The 15,139-nt window shown below is 50.0% G+C and overlaps 1 protein-coding gene across 1 annotated transcript in view; it reads left to right on the top strand.

Annotated features, from left to right (window-relative positions):
* AGFG2 (ArfGAP with FG repeats 2) overlaps positions 1 to 15,139 on the top strand; it is a 567,631-nt gene that overhangs the window by 456,811 nt on the left and 95,681 nt on the right. The gene's annotated exons all lie outside the window — the stretch shown is intronic.

Raw genomic sequence — 15,139 nt, 5'->3', positions numbered from 1 at the left:
TTACTAAGGTACCCAGGGTATTGGTACACCAGGGTTCTCCACTGGGCTGCAGCATGTATTATGCCACCCATGGGAGCCCGTGCAACTGTCTGCAGAACTGCCATTGCACTCTGCGTGAAATGGTGCTTGCACTTTTTACTTTGGTTATAGGGTTTCCCTTATATCCCAGTCACCCCCAAGGTAGGCACTTCAGTCCAAGGGCAGGGTGCATGGTTCTAAGTGTGGGGGTAGACCTGCATGAGCAGAGGTACCCCTGCAAACCCCGGACTCCATTCTCTGGGCAGGGGTTCCCTTTCGCCATCCTCTGACCGCCCTGCTAAGGCCTAAAAGAAGACCCCCCATGAGTCTGAGAGCCGGAGTCCGAGTAAATCTCCTCACCACGGTGCAAAGGAGAGGAAAGGACTTTCTACTGCCCCAGCAGTGGTGGTATCCACTAAGGCGTTAAAGAAACCCTCTTCTCTATCTTCAGAGAAGTCAGAAAAGGACTCTAGATCGTCGACGACGCAGCTGCAGACTCCGTCGACGAAGACTTCAAAACCTCAACTTAAGAAAGTCCCGCTGTCGACGGGCTCGTCAACGGTGCCTTCTGTTCCAGCATCGACGGCAGTGTCAACGACGATACCGGCGTCTACGAGGGTGTCGACGACGGTGGTGGCGACGACGGTGTCGTCCATGAGAGCTATGACTACGTCGACGATGTCGACGGTCGTGTCGACGACGCCCTTATCTTCGTCGACGATCCAGTTGTCGTCGGTGCAGCTTCCGTCGACGACCTCGTCGACGATGGTTTCATTATCGACGCCGACGGTTCCCACGACGACCTCGTCGACGGATAGGATTACAATTTCCTTGAGACGTATAACACCGGATATGACATCGCCAAGGAGGGTGACCCCCTTGCCTCCCGCATTGTTATTAGAAGAAGAAGACTCTGATGGGGATGATCAGGATTCTTGTGGTTATGCCCATAGTCCTTCACAACTACTGGTGAAATGTCAGGACACGGATTCAGAGGGCGACTACACACCTGGGTACGCCTATCCACCATCCTATGGGTGTCAGGACAGCGCAGGCCAGGGTATGGTTGCGGTTCCTTCATCGCTCCTGCAGATCTCCAGGGCATGTTACAGGATTATCGGAAGAGGTTTTCTCACGTTCCTCCTCCTCTGTCTTCGACTTTCTCTGCAGTGCATACTGTGCCTACTCCATCGGCTCCTACAGAATTTTCTCCGGGGCAACCGCCTCAGGTGGTTTCTCAACTGCACGTTTCCAGCCCAGGGTTGCCCCCAGTGATCCCGGTTGTTCCTGATGATTCCTCTGATGAGGATCAAGATACTGGCAACACGTCTAATCAGTGTGCTGAGTGGGAGGACTATGTCATTCCGGATCTGGCTTCACCTACTCCTGATCTGGTGGATTCTCCCCCGGCAGATATTGGGGGTTTCCACAAGCTGATGGAAAGGCCTTCCAGTAGATTCCAGCTTCCTATGCCGTCAGCCCCAACGGAATGCTTCCTGTATGATTTTAAGGAGCCCTACAGGAAAGTGGTTCATTCAATTCCCATTGTTAGCCATCTCTGGGACGAGGGTTTGAAGGCTATGAGGAACCCGGCTACGGTGATTCCGGTTTTGCCGCGCCTCAAAAAGAAGTACAAGGCGCCTGAGGACAGTCCAGCGTCCTTGATTGGTCAGCCGAAGCCGGATTCGGTAATATCCCAGGCGGCGCAACGCAAGTCACGTAATCCTTCGGCACCACTCACCACCCCTCCGGATAAGGAAGGCAGGCGCCTGGATAATGCGGGAAAACGTTTCTCCTCTATGGCAAGTCTTTTAGTAAGGGCAGCTAATGCGTTGGCGATCCTCGGCAGGTACGATCGCCAAATGTGGTGCGACCTTTCGCCTTACTTGGACCAACTTCCATCGGAGGCCAAGACTGAGGCCAAGAAAATTCTTCAGGAGGGGGAGGCTACGTCGGCGGAAGTGATTGACTTCGCCATGGACATCGCCACTACAGCTTTCCGTGCACTGGCAGGTGCGGCTGTTCTTCGTCGGCAGGGCTGGCTCAGAGCGACTTGGTTCCGACCGGAGGTTCAGAACAAGATCTTGGACCTCCCGTTTGATGGGGAGGCATTGTTTGGGAAATATGTCGATGATGCCCTCCAGGACATTAAAAAAGATAAGGAGACGGCGAGGTTTCTAGGCACTCTTCAGTATCGTAAAGTGCCTTTCCGTGGGGCCAGAGGGAAGAGTACCGCGTCCTACAGAGGCTCGTACCAACAGCAACGGTTCTCTTCTTATGGTCGACATCCCAGTTGTATCGCCCACAGTACCAACAACGACTAGGCCAGGCCGCGTCTTTCTCTCGCTCAACCACTAGAGGGAAACAGACTCGCCAGGGACGTGACACCTCCAAGAGACAATAGCGGCGTTCTGGCTCTGCCTACTGTACCCTCCTCCCCGTTGACACCTGTGGGATGCAGGGCGTCCCATTACCTCCACAACTGGACCCGGATAACATCGGACCGTTGGGTCCTCAACATCATTCGAGACAGTCATACGCTGGAGTTTCTTCATATACCACCTTCCAAGCCCCCTGTTGCCATGCCTTCAAAACATCTGCGTCTCTTAAGGCTCGAAGTACATCAGATGCTCCTCAAGGGAGCAGTGGAACCGGTTCCCCTGTCTCAGAGGGGGACGGTTTCTACTCCAGGTTTTTCCTGGTCAAGAAGACGCCGGAGAAATGGCGACCCATTTTAGATCTCAGGGAGCTCATCACCTATCTCATCTGTCAATCCTTTCGGATGGTGTCTCTCCAGGATATCTTGCGTCTCCTCAACCCCCGGAGATTTTATGGCCACTCTCGATCTCGAAGATGCGTATTTTCACATCCCTATTCATCCAGCCCACAGGAGGTTTCTACGCTTCACAGTAGCCAAGAGCCACTTCCAATTCAGGGTTTTACCCTTTGGTCTTCGTTCGGCACGAGGATCTTTACCAAGGTGCTGGCACCGGTAGCAGCTTTCCTCAGGAAGCAGCATTATCAAATCTTCCCCTACCTGGACGATTGGTTGCTGAAGGCTCCGTCCAGGCTCATAGCTGAGGAAACAGTCGGGGCATGTACGGCTTTGTTCAACAATCTGGGTCTGACTCTCAACAGAGAGAAGTTGTCGCTCTGTCCGTCCAAGAGCACGGTTCCTAGGTGCTATCTTGGACACGTCTCTCAACAAGGCTTCCCCAACCTTCAAAAGGCAAGAAAAGCTGAAGTCCTTGGCACATCCGTTGAGAAGAAGAAGGTGTCTTTCAGTACGCCGTTACAAATCCCTGCTAGGATTGATCTCTTCATGCATCCCTCTGATACCCCATTGCAGATTATGGATGCGATCTCTTCAAGAGCAACTAGACATGCAGTGGCAACAAGTTCACGGCTCTTTCGACGACAAGGTGGTGATTACTACGGCGATGAGGGACGCCGCCTTGTGGTGGACACAGGAGGAGAATTTATCCCGAGGTCTATCCTTCGTAAGCAATCCGGCTCCTCATGTTGTCACGACAGATGCCTCGCTGGACGGCTGGGGTGCGGTGCTTCAGGACTTGCAGGTCAGCGGGCATTGGTTACCCAAACACCGCCTCATTCATATCAACCTCCTGGAACTCAGAGCGATTCGCCTGGCTCTTCAAGCATTTCTGCAGCGGTTGTAGGGTTCCGCGGTTCTCGTCCGCACGGACAACACCACGGCCATGCATTACATCAACAAAGAAGGGGGCACCAGGTCTCTTCCGTTGTCACAGGGGCACAGAGGATTTGGGAATGGGCGATCCTCCACGGAATATCACTCACAGCGGAACACCTTCCAGGGGTCCTCAACGAAAAGGCGGACAGGCTCAGCAGACTTTCATCCATCAGCCACGAGTGGGAACTAAACCAGATGGTCTTGGAGGACAGTTTTCACCAGTGGGGAAAACCTTCGATAGATGTTTTTGCCACCCCGGAAAACCGGAAATGCCAGTCTTACGCAAGCAAAGTTCACCATCGCGGATCACTGGGGAATGCGCTTTCGATAGCTTGGACAAGCGCATTTGTGTACGCTTTTCCCCCCATTCCGTTAATACCGAGGATACTCAGAAAGATCAAGGCGGAACCATGCAAAATGATCTTAATAGCCCCGGCATGGCCGAAGCAGTTTTGGTTCACGGAGCTTCACCTTCTTTCTCTGGTCCCTCCTCGTCCTCTACGGATGATTCCGGATCTTCTCACTATGTCCCAGTGCCAGATCTGGCATCCGGATCCTCGTTCCTTACACCTCTCAGCATGGCTCCTGAGCAGCGAGAGTTCCTAGATCTTCCTCTCTCGAACGAAATAAGGGATGTTCTCTCTCAGGCTAGAGCCCCTTCCACTAACAATACTTACCGTCTCAAATGGAAACGCTTTTGCATATGGTGCCATCAGCAAGGTGTGGATCCTTTTTTGTCTCATCCTCATCAAGTTCTGTCTTATTTCCTGTCCTTGGCTAAGGCAGGTTTGGCTCCTTCGTCAATAAAGGTGCACTTGGCTGCAGTTTCTCGCTTCAGACGCACTGCCTCTGGGCCGTCTCTTTGGTCCTCTAGAATTGTCAAGCAATTTCTCAAGGGACTGTTTCGAGTTTATCCTCCCGCGAGGCCTCCGCCTCCCACATGGCATTTGAACTTGGATCTCTCCCAGCTGATGAAGCCTCCTTTTGAACCGGTTCATCGAGTGGATCTGAAGTTCCTCTCATGAAAATTGGCACTCCTCCTTGCGCTCACGTCAGCAAGGCGTATTGGGGAATTGCAAGCTCTCACAATTCAGAAACCTTTCCTCCAATTCAAAAGGAATACTGTCATTCTACGGACTAATCCAAAGTTCATACCAAAGGTGCCTTTGGACTTTCATTTAAATGAGCCGATGATTCTCAAGGCTTTCTTTCCTCAAACGTCTACACCGGCGGAAAGGGCACTTCATTCGCTGGACGTGCAGCGGGGCTTGAAATTTTATCTGGACCGTACTAAAGCCTTTAGAAAATCTTCGCAATTGTTCATTGCATTCAGTGCTCCCCACAAAGGATTACCCCTGTCCAAGCAGGGTATTGCTAGATGGATCTTCAGTGCTATACAGTTCTGTCATTCTGCAGCGGACAAGCCTCTAGAGGGCAGAATTAGAGCACACTCGACGAGGTCTATGGCTTCCTCTACGGCTCTCTTTTCGGGGGTCCAGATTAAAGACATCTGCAGAGCTGCGACTTGGAGCAGCGTGCACACCTTTACAAGACATTACTGTCTGGAGACCTTGGCACAGGAAGACATGGCTGTGGGCCAGGCAGTGCTGAGGAACCTCTTCCATTGAGTGGTGAGCTTTCCTTTCTTCCCTCCTTCCTTTGTATGGTTCTTGCACATTTTGCTATGTATTTTTCTTATGTGATTGCATGGTACTTTTATGTAAAAAAAAAAAAAAAGTACGGTGATATATAGTTATGGATACTGAGATGTCTCAGGGAGGCAAAATGTGTTTCTTACTGCTAGGTTCTCTGATACAAGCTATGGGAATCTATGAAAATTCCAATACTGGAGTAAGAAACAAGTTACTTACCTGTAACTTTGGTTCTCCAGTATTGGTAACTTTCATAGATTCCCATGCGCCCACCCTCCTCCGCCGGTAAAGCTCAGCCCTCGGCAGGTTTGGTTGTACTGTTACACAACGGCTATGAAAATCTGAGGCTCTGAGCTTCTCTCAGGAAGGTTCTGTGGGGTGAGGCTAATCTGATTGGTTGTTGCTTTATTTTGGTCCCTGAGCCCGCTCCTGTTCAACGTTTACTTTTCCCCCCTGGCTAAACTGATTGCGCAAACTGGGATTAAATCCACCTCCTATGCGGATGACATTCAGTTACTCTTTACTTTTGATACCCCTACTGCCTCTACCTTCGACCCACTGAAAAACTGTCTAAGAGACATCTCTAGCTGGATGGACTCCAATTCCCTCCGACTTAACGCCGGAAAGACAGAGTTTCTGTTTTTTAATTCATCATCCCCTCTTGATTCTAATTTATGGTGGCCGAATGATCTCAGCCATGCCCCCACGCCTAAAGACTCGGTGAGAAACCTGGGAGTGCGTTGGGATAATCATCTCAGTTTCAACGCCCAGGTTCAAACAGTAGCAGCATCCTGCTTTGCTAAGATCAAGACAATTAGACGGCTCATCAACTACCTACCGATGGACTGCCGTAAGACTGTGGTACAGGCCCTAATAATATCTCACCTGGACTATGCCAACGCATTATACCTTGGCATCACAGCAGGCCTATGCCACAAGCTTCAGACCGTCCAGAATGCTGCTGCTCGGCTGGTGGAGAGAATTCCCGCCAGACATCACATCTCCCCACACCTCCGTAAACTCCACTGGCTCCCCATTTCCAAGAGATGTATTTTTAAGGCCATGACCTTGGCTTTCCGGGCCTCCAAGGGCAAAGGCTCGGCCCACCTAAGAAGCACTCTGAAACCGTATGTCAACTTCAGGACATTACGCTCAAATTCCCTACTTCTGCTGGAAACCCCCAGATTTAAACGTACTCGCGCAGGAGGGAAAACATTCGAGGTCTGTGCCACTCGGTGCTGGAACAACCTTCCGGTTGCATTACGAGCCTGCCAAACCGAATTAGCATTCCGAAAAGCCCTGAAAACGCATCTTTTCCCCATATAATGCTCCTTAGTGCCTAGCCTCTAGTTCCATGATTTATCAGCGCCGGGACGCCCCGTTGGGGCAGCTGCAGCGCTCTACAAAATACACAAATAAATAAATAAATAAACTACAAAAGGGAATGAAGCCTAGGCCTTTTTCTTTCTCTTTTGTACCTACTGCTATGTTATTTTGGATACCGAGACTCCCATTCCGACGACGGGGAATGATACAAGCTATGGGAATCGATGAAAGTTACCAATACTGGAAAACCAAAGTTACAGGTAAGTAACTTGTTTCTTCCTGCGCTGCTGCCAACGCTAGACGGTGTTCTGCCCCCCAGCTGATAAACTTAACCTCCCCGGTTCTCCTGGGCTGATCCATGAGACTCTAGCTGCCGATCTTCCACGAACCTCTATTGGCGTCTATGGGCTGTTCCAACATTTCTTCATCCCTATGCACCTGGCCTCTCTGGTGTAGGTATCCTGGTTCCTGTGGGGTGGCTCTCCAACTTACCTTGATCCAAGGGGTTCCTTTGGGAAGGGTCCTAGAACTGTGAAATTCCAACCGCGACTTACCCTGTTTTGTCCTATGGAGGTTTGTGCCGGAGTGATCACTTTGGACCGGGGTGCCTTGGGGACACTGACTACTCACCTTGGGTGGTTCAGTTTTTCCACTGGGATTCTCCATCCTTGGGTACTAATCCAATTTTGGTACTTGCTTCACATTCCACTATTTTAGAATATGGTTTGGCTCCCGGTTGGGCCCTATGTGTTTTTCTATGCTACTTAACTATTTCTGATGTATTTCTTGTGTGTAGTTGATATCTCCGGTTAGGAAATATACCAAGTTAGTGTCTAGTGTGGGTAAATAAATACTAAGTATTTTTATACTCGCCTGGTGTGGTTCTTTCTTGTGTGAAAAGGTTACTGACTGACTATGGTGGTACATGCACTTGCTTTACACCCTCCTGGATAAGCCTTAGCTGCTCTCCACAGCTGTGGTTTTCAGGGACCTAAGCACTATCACTAAGGGTTGCCTGGACTCAGTGCACAGTGCCTCACCATAGGTGGACACTATATAATGAGCCAGCCTCCTACAACTAATTTAAACATTTTCTGATTTTGCATATCTCTTTTACTGTGTGCTGGTTTAAAATCTGGAGGTTCCTTGGCCACAGCTTCATCTTTGGGTTCATCAAGTATCAATTAATTGGACAGCAGTTCAGGTGTTGATCAGTGGAGTGCTGCCATGTTTGTTGGAGACAAGCAGGGGGCTGCTATGTGCCTCCCTATTCACCTTTATTATTTGTGGGGTTGCTGAAGTTGCATCACCTGAATCCCCCGCTTTTGATGTAGTCTCATTGAGGGGTCGGTATTTGACTTTATTCTCAGCCTCCTGTGTCAAGATGTCTGGTCTGATGTTGACTTTAGTCTTCAGGACGTTATGCTAAATCTGTTGGTTTTGTGGTTCGAGGTCTTGCTGCATGACCTGTTCAATTCTCATCGAGAGGGATCTGATCTTTTTAATGATGTCCTTTACTCTACGTGACGGAAGGAAGATATGGTTTTAAGTGTTCATGGAAAGATTATGACAGCTTAGTGGAAAGATCAAAGCTGCATTCCAGAGTTGTTTGAAATAGCGCTCATGGCCAGCAGCACTAGACCTGTCGGCAGTGTCATCCACAACTTGTGTGTAAATAGTGCAGGGCTGTGACCAAGGGTCCCTCATATTGATTAGAGCAGCTTGCTGCCTGTAGTTCTTTGATGTCATCAGCTCGTGTTTGCGCTCTGTCCACTGTGCCTTCTGAGATTGAACGGTGAACTGCTGAGGATGGTGGCTTCTATGAGGACATACTCTGCACTTTTACTCAATTCAATTGGAGCTTATGTTGTGGAATGGCAAAGGCCCCAAAGAATCACTGATCTTATCTAGACTCCAGTGAGGATCGTTGACACTTACCAGTGGGAGGGCCTTGAAGTTTATTCTGCTTCTATGATTGATGTATCTATAATAAAGGGAGCGAGGCCCAATGAACAACCATTGGGTTGGGCCAGCGTCAATAAGTATATGAGCAAACAAATACTCCAGTAATCTCATGTGCAGCCTTTAAATGCTTAAGGACACTTCATTTGTGCTATTATGGAGTATGCGCACCACTAGTGTTCATAGTCGCAGTCATTATTGACACTTGAATACTTATGTTCGAGGCATATGAGCTGCAGATTGTACACTTAGCATAGATCGCCATCTGGTGTTGGGCCCGGATGTTTGCAGTTTGTTTTTGTTCTTTGGACAGTCTTTGGAAGTCACGAGTTCGGTGACTCCTCCTTCGGTCCGTACTGCGCATGGGCTTCGGCTCCATCCTCAGATTGTTTTTTTCCGCCATCGGGCTCGGATGTGATACTTCGTGCTCCGCCTTCGAACTTCTACGGTTCCAGCCTCGACGGAAAATCCTCGTTCTTCGAGTTTTCTTCATCAATCTTCATCTCTCGAAGCGGCACTTTTCTCCATCCCGTACATCGGTACCGGCCTTCGGGCCCTCCTCGACTCCGGTCCCGGCCGATGGAAAGGACTCCGTTCAAAAAGTGCCCAAAATGTGGGTCTAAATTTCCCCACACCGACCTCCATCAGGTGTGTAACCTTTGCCTCTCCCCAGAACACGAGGCTAGAGACTGCCCCGCATGTAAGTCTTTTCGATCTAAAAAGACCATCCGGGATCGAAGAGCTCGACGCACCATGGCGCACTCCTCGACCGCGGCTCCACCGGACATCTTCGGAGACGACGCCGAAGCTTCGGGGCAACTACACACCGAGCAGGAGGACGACGTCGTCAGCGCTTCCGAGGCCGACGACTCCGACGTGGAGGACATCACACCGGCGCAGCGGGTCGTGAGTACTGTACCCCCTCCCACCCCCGCGCCCAAAATCAAAGAGACTCAGGTTACACCCTCGCCTGCAGGCCTGGGTAAAACCAAGCACACAGCTTCCATCACCCCACCTTCGGGCCCGGTGTCGAAGCCTCAAAAGTCTCACGGTAGCTCGGGCTCGAGCCAGCTGACGCCTGGTGCCGAAAAACACCATCCGGCACCGAAGAAAGTGATACCCAGCTCGACTCCGAAGCCACCGGTGCCGAAGCCTGGACTCTCGGTGCCGACGAAACACAAACACAAATCTGTCGGCACCGACGCTCCGGCGCCGAAAACTCCTTCGACGCCGAAAAAACCGGAGGTTCCAAAAAAGCATGGCGCACAGAAACCATCGAAACCCTCGGCTCCGAAAACATCGGCGCCAGCGGACGATTCAGCGCCACTGGATCTCTTTACACCAGACCCTTTGCAAAAGACTCTATTTAAAGATCCAAAGACTGGGCTATTGACTTTAGTTGTCAAGAAAAGACGTCTTGACACACCGGCTCCTCCTCCACCGCCCAAACGGAAGGACTCTGCTACTTCTCCTCTCAGAGTGCCCTCCCCACTACCTCCTCCTCCACCCCCTCCCCCTCCCAGGTCTCCGCCACCCTTACCTTATCACTCCCCGACCCCGTCCCCAGATCCGGACTTCGGGGATCCACATTATGACCCAGCGGACGCCCCAATGGACCCCACTCCACCGGGGACCCCAGACCCATGGGAAGACTACCACAACCCTGACATACCTGATATGCCTCAGGACGACCTATACCCATCCAGGCCGTCTCCTCCAGAGGACTCCTTAGGGTTTCACCACTTAGTGCAGAGAGCAGCACACTACCATGGGGTGGACATGCATAGCGAACCAGTGGAAGATGACTTCCTACTGGACACATTTGACATTCAGGACAAGTCCACGTCTATTTTGCCCATGCTTAAAGGTGTCACCAAGCATGCTGCAGAGGTGTTCAAAGACCCTGTCAGGGCCAGGGTACTGAACCCTAGAATAGAAAAAAAGTACAAGGCGGCACCCACAGACCCTGCATACATTAAGGGCCCTGCTCCCTTAAATTCCCTAGTTGTCTCCACAGCTAGAAAGCGGGCTAACTCCCAGTCCTCAGGGGAAGCCCCACCGCCAGACAAGGAATCAAAACTTTTAGACGCGTCTGGCAAACGCACCGCCTCCCAAGCTGCAAACATGTGGCGCATTGCAAATACACAAGCGCTACTTGCGCGCTATGACAGAACACACTACGACGAACTTGAGGCTCTTATGCAGCACCTCCCCGAAAAACACAAGCGCAAGGATCATGACCTGATACAGGAGGGTAAACTAATTACAAACCCCTCCATTAAGTGTGCCCTCGAAGCAGCCGACACTGCTTCTAGAGCAATAAATACCAGTGTCCTGCTTCGTCGTCATGCCTGGCTCAGGATCTCAGGGTTCAAGCCTGAAGTCAAGGCATCCATACTAAATCACCCTTTTGACCAACAAACTCTCTTTGGGCCAAAGGTGGACGAAGCGTTGGAAAAGATGAAAAAGGACACAGACACAGCAAAGTCTATGGGGGCACTCCAATCACAGGCCCCTAAACGTTCCTTTCGACGCTCATCCTTTCGTAGCACAGGCAGAGGCTTCTCCACCGATAGCGCCTCTACCTCCTACAAGTCCCCTCCTCAAAATACCTTTTCAAAGGGCAACCAAAGGGGTGGTTACAGAGGCAACAACAATAAGGGCAGGGGCAAAACTAACACCACCCGTTCCGCAACCCCGCCCGCACAATGACTTCCCTTCCCTCCCCCCAGGCCATCCCACTCCGGTCGGGGGCAGACTACAACAATTTATCCACGCATGGGAGTCCATAACATCGGACAAATGGGTGACCCAAATTATTCGGTCAGGGTACTGTCTCGAGCTAACATCTACCCCACCCAATATCCCACCAAGACACCGTCCAATGTCTCAAGAACATTCCACACTACTCAAACAGGAGGTGCTCTCCCTCCTCCAAAAACACGCTATAGAGCAGGTCCCCATCAATCAGCAAAATCTAGGGGTCTACTCTCTGTATTTCCTGATACCGAAGAAAGACGGGACCCTGAGGCCCATTCTGGACCTCCGGCCTCTCAATGCATACATACATTCAGACCATTTCCACATGGTCACCCTACAACAAGTCCTCCCGCTCCTCTGTCAGGGAGACTTTCTCACTACCTTGGATCTGAAAGACGCATACTTTCACATTCCAATACACCCTTCTCACAGGAAGTACCTCAGGTTCGTGGTGGACGGTCAGCATTACCAATTCACGGTTCTCCCCTTCGGGGTCACCACCGCACCACGGGTGTTTACCAAATGCCTAGCGGTAGTAGCAGCACACCTCAGACGTCAACAGATTCACGTCTTCCCCTACTTAGACGACTGGCTAATAAAAGCCGCGTCTACCACCAATGTGTGCAACATACAAACAGCACCATCCAACTGCTCCACCAGTTAGGCTTCACTGTGAACTACCAAAAGTCCCACCTCATACCATCTCACACAAAGCAATATCTCGGGGCCACTATAGACACCTCCAAAGGTATTGCCTATCCAAACTCAGCCAGAATCGCAAGCATACAAGCCTTGCGCAAAACATTCCTTCCTCAACACTCTCTTCCAGCAAGAGTGTTTATGAAGCTCATAGGAATGATGGCGTCTTGCATTTTCATAGTGCCCCATGCAAGACTTCACATGCGTCCACTTCAAGAGTGCCTAGCACAACAGTGGAACCAGGCCCAGGGTCAGCTGACGGATCTGGTGTTGGTGGATGGCCGCACCCATCACTCTCTGCAGTGGTGGAACACCACAAATCTTTCCAAAGGGCGGCCGTTCCTGGACCCGGTTCCTCAGGTGATTCTAACAGCGGACGCATCGCTCTCCGGCTGGGGAGCGCACCTATTACACCTCACCATGCAAGGTCTATGGACGCCACAGCAAAAATCGCTCCACATCAACCATCTGGAGCTCTTGGCGATCTTTCTAGCCCTAAAATCTTTTCAAAAACAGATTTCGGGCAAAGCAGTCCTCATTCGCACAGACAACATGACTGCAATGTATTATATCCAAAAACAGGGGGGGACACACTCTCCCCAGCTCTCCCGCTTAGCCCAGAGCATATGGAGATGGGCAATTCCCCAAAACATCTTTCTCCTGGCACAGCACGTTCCAGGCGTACAAAACACCATGGCAGATCTGCTCAGCAGACAAACGCAACAACTACACGAATGGGAACTGCATCCACAAGTTCTTCACCCATTCTTCCAACAGTGGGGGCATCCTCACATAGACCTCTTCGCCACCCACAAAAACAAAAAATGCCCAAGCTTCGCCGCCAGATACCCACACCCATTGTCCAAGGGCAATGCGATATGGATGAACTGGTCAGGCAGATTTGCATACGCCTTTCCACCTCTCCCGCTAATTCCATTAGTGGTAAGGAAGCTACAGCAGCACTCCCTCACACTCATTCTGGTAGCCCCAACATTGGCCAGGCAGCCGTGGTACACCACACTACTACAGCTATCTGTGGTACCACATCAAAAACTGCACCTGTCCCCATGCCTCCTAACCCAGAACCATGGAGAAATCAGGCACCCGGACCCTGCTCAGCTCAACCTTGCGATCTGGCTCCTGAAATCTTAGAATTTGGATACCTTAACCTTCCCCCTGATTGCATGAACATTATCATGGAAGCCAGACGTCCTACCACTAGAGCATGCTATGCCGCAAAGTGGAAAAGATTTGTAATTTACTGCCGTAACAATACAATCAACCCTTTAGATGCATCCATACAGCACATCATATGCTATCTGCTCCATCTTCACAGGTGTAACCTGGCATATTCATCCATACGCCTACACCTAGCAGCGATCGCTGCTTATCTACAAAACAGACAGCATTTATCACTGTTCAGAGTGCCTGCTATTAAAGCCTTTATGGAAGGCCTTAAACGAGTAATTCCTCCCAGGGCACCACCTTCCCCTGTATGGAATCTAAATGTAGTTCTTACACGGCTAATGGGTCCACCCTTCGAACCAATGCATAAATGTGAGCTACAGTTCCTCACCTGGAAAACAGCTTTCCTCGTAGCTATCACTTCCCTTAGAAGGGTTGGTGAAATACAAGCGTTCACTATACAGGAACCCTTCCTACAAATACATCACAGCAAGGTCATACTTCGTACAAATCCGAAGTTTCTGCCCAAGGTCATTTCCCCCTTCCATCTCAATCAATCGGTGGAATTACCTGTCTTTTTCTCGCAACCTCAATCTGTTGCAGAGAGGGCCTTACACACACTCGATGTTAAAAGGGCTTTGCTGTACTACATACAAAGAACGCAACCCTTCAGGAAGACTAAACAATTGTTCGTTTCCTTCTCTCCGCCACATAAAGGCAACCCCATCTCTAAATCAGGGATAGCTAGGTGGATTGTAAAGTGTATACAAATTTGCTATCAGAAGGCAAAAAGAACATTATCTGTTCCACCTAAAGCCCACTCTACTAGAAAGTTAGGGGCTTCTATGGCTTTTCTAGGGAACATACCCTTAGATGACATCTGCAAAGCAGCCACATGGTCAACACCGCACACCTTCACAAAACATTACTGTGTAGATGTGCATTCCAAGCAGCAAGCTAGTGTGGGCCAGGCTGTACTAAAGACACTTTTTCAAACCACTGCAACGGATACCGGTGGTCGCCGCTAAGGTTGGGTACTGCTATATAATCTATGATAAGTGTACAATCTGCAGCTCATATGCCTCGAACGGAATATGCTACTTACCAGTATGCATCTGTTCTTGGCATGTAGAGCTGCAGAGTTGTACACGCCCACCCGCCTACCTGTATCCGTTCCAGTCCATCTTATTTAGATACAACACACATGGGTTTCTCACTGTTATTACTACGCTCCATCATTTCCCTGTTGGCGAAAAACAATCTGAGGATGGAGCCGAAGCCCATGCGCAGTACGGACCGAAGGAGGAGTCACCGAACTCGTGACTTCCAAAGACTGTCCAAAGAACAAAAACAAACTGCAAACATCCGGGCCCAACACCAGATGGCGATCTATGCTAAGTGTACAACTCTGCAGCTCTACATGCCAAGAACAGATGCATACGGGTAAGTAGCATATTCCTTATAAAACTCAAGAGGCTACTGAATTGTAGATAAATCAATACAAAATATGAACATTTAATTTTATTTCAATGATCCTCGGTATCAGCGTGATGTGCCGAAAGAGTGAATCACTCTTCTAATGAAAGGTGTAAGTAGATAAATGCAAAACATTTCAGCTTATATGTATCAAAGAAATGTAATTCAGTGAAACCTCTTATAAACGTCCATTTGTTAGAATCAGCAGTTTAATCACCAGAAATGGGGGGAGTGGGGTTTACAAAACTAGTCCTGCTCCTTGTGTGATATTCTTCTTAATTGGAATTATCAGGGATATTCAGTGGCCCAAGAGAGGGATTTACACATTCATCTCAAATAGTCCTTCCTT

The sequence above is a fragment of the Triturus cristatus genome, chromosome 12 (genome assembly GCF_964204655.1).
Source record: "Triturus cristatus chromosome 12, aTriCri1.1, whole genome shotgun sequence".
Taxonomy (NCBI): Eukaryota; Metazoa; Chordata; class Amphibia; order Caudata; family Salamandridae; genus Triturus; species Triturus cristatus.
The sequence above is the reverse complement of the archived record's forward strand: the minus strand, read 5'-3'. Positions and strand labels throughout refer to the sequence as shown.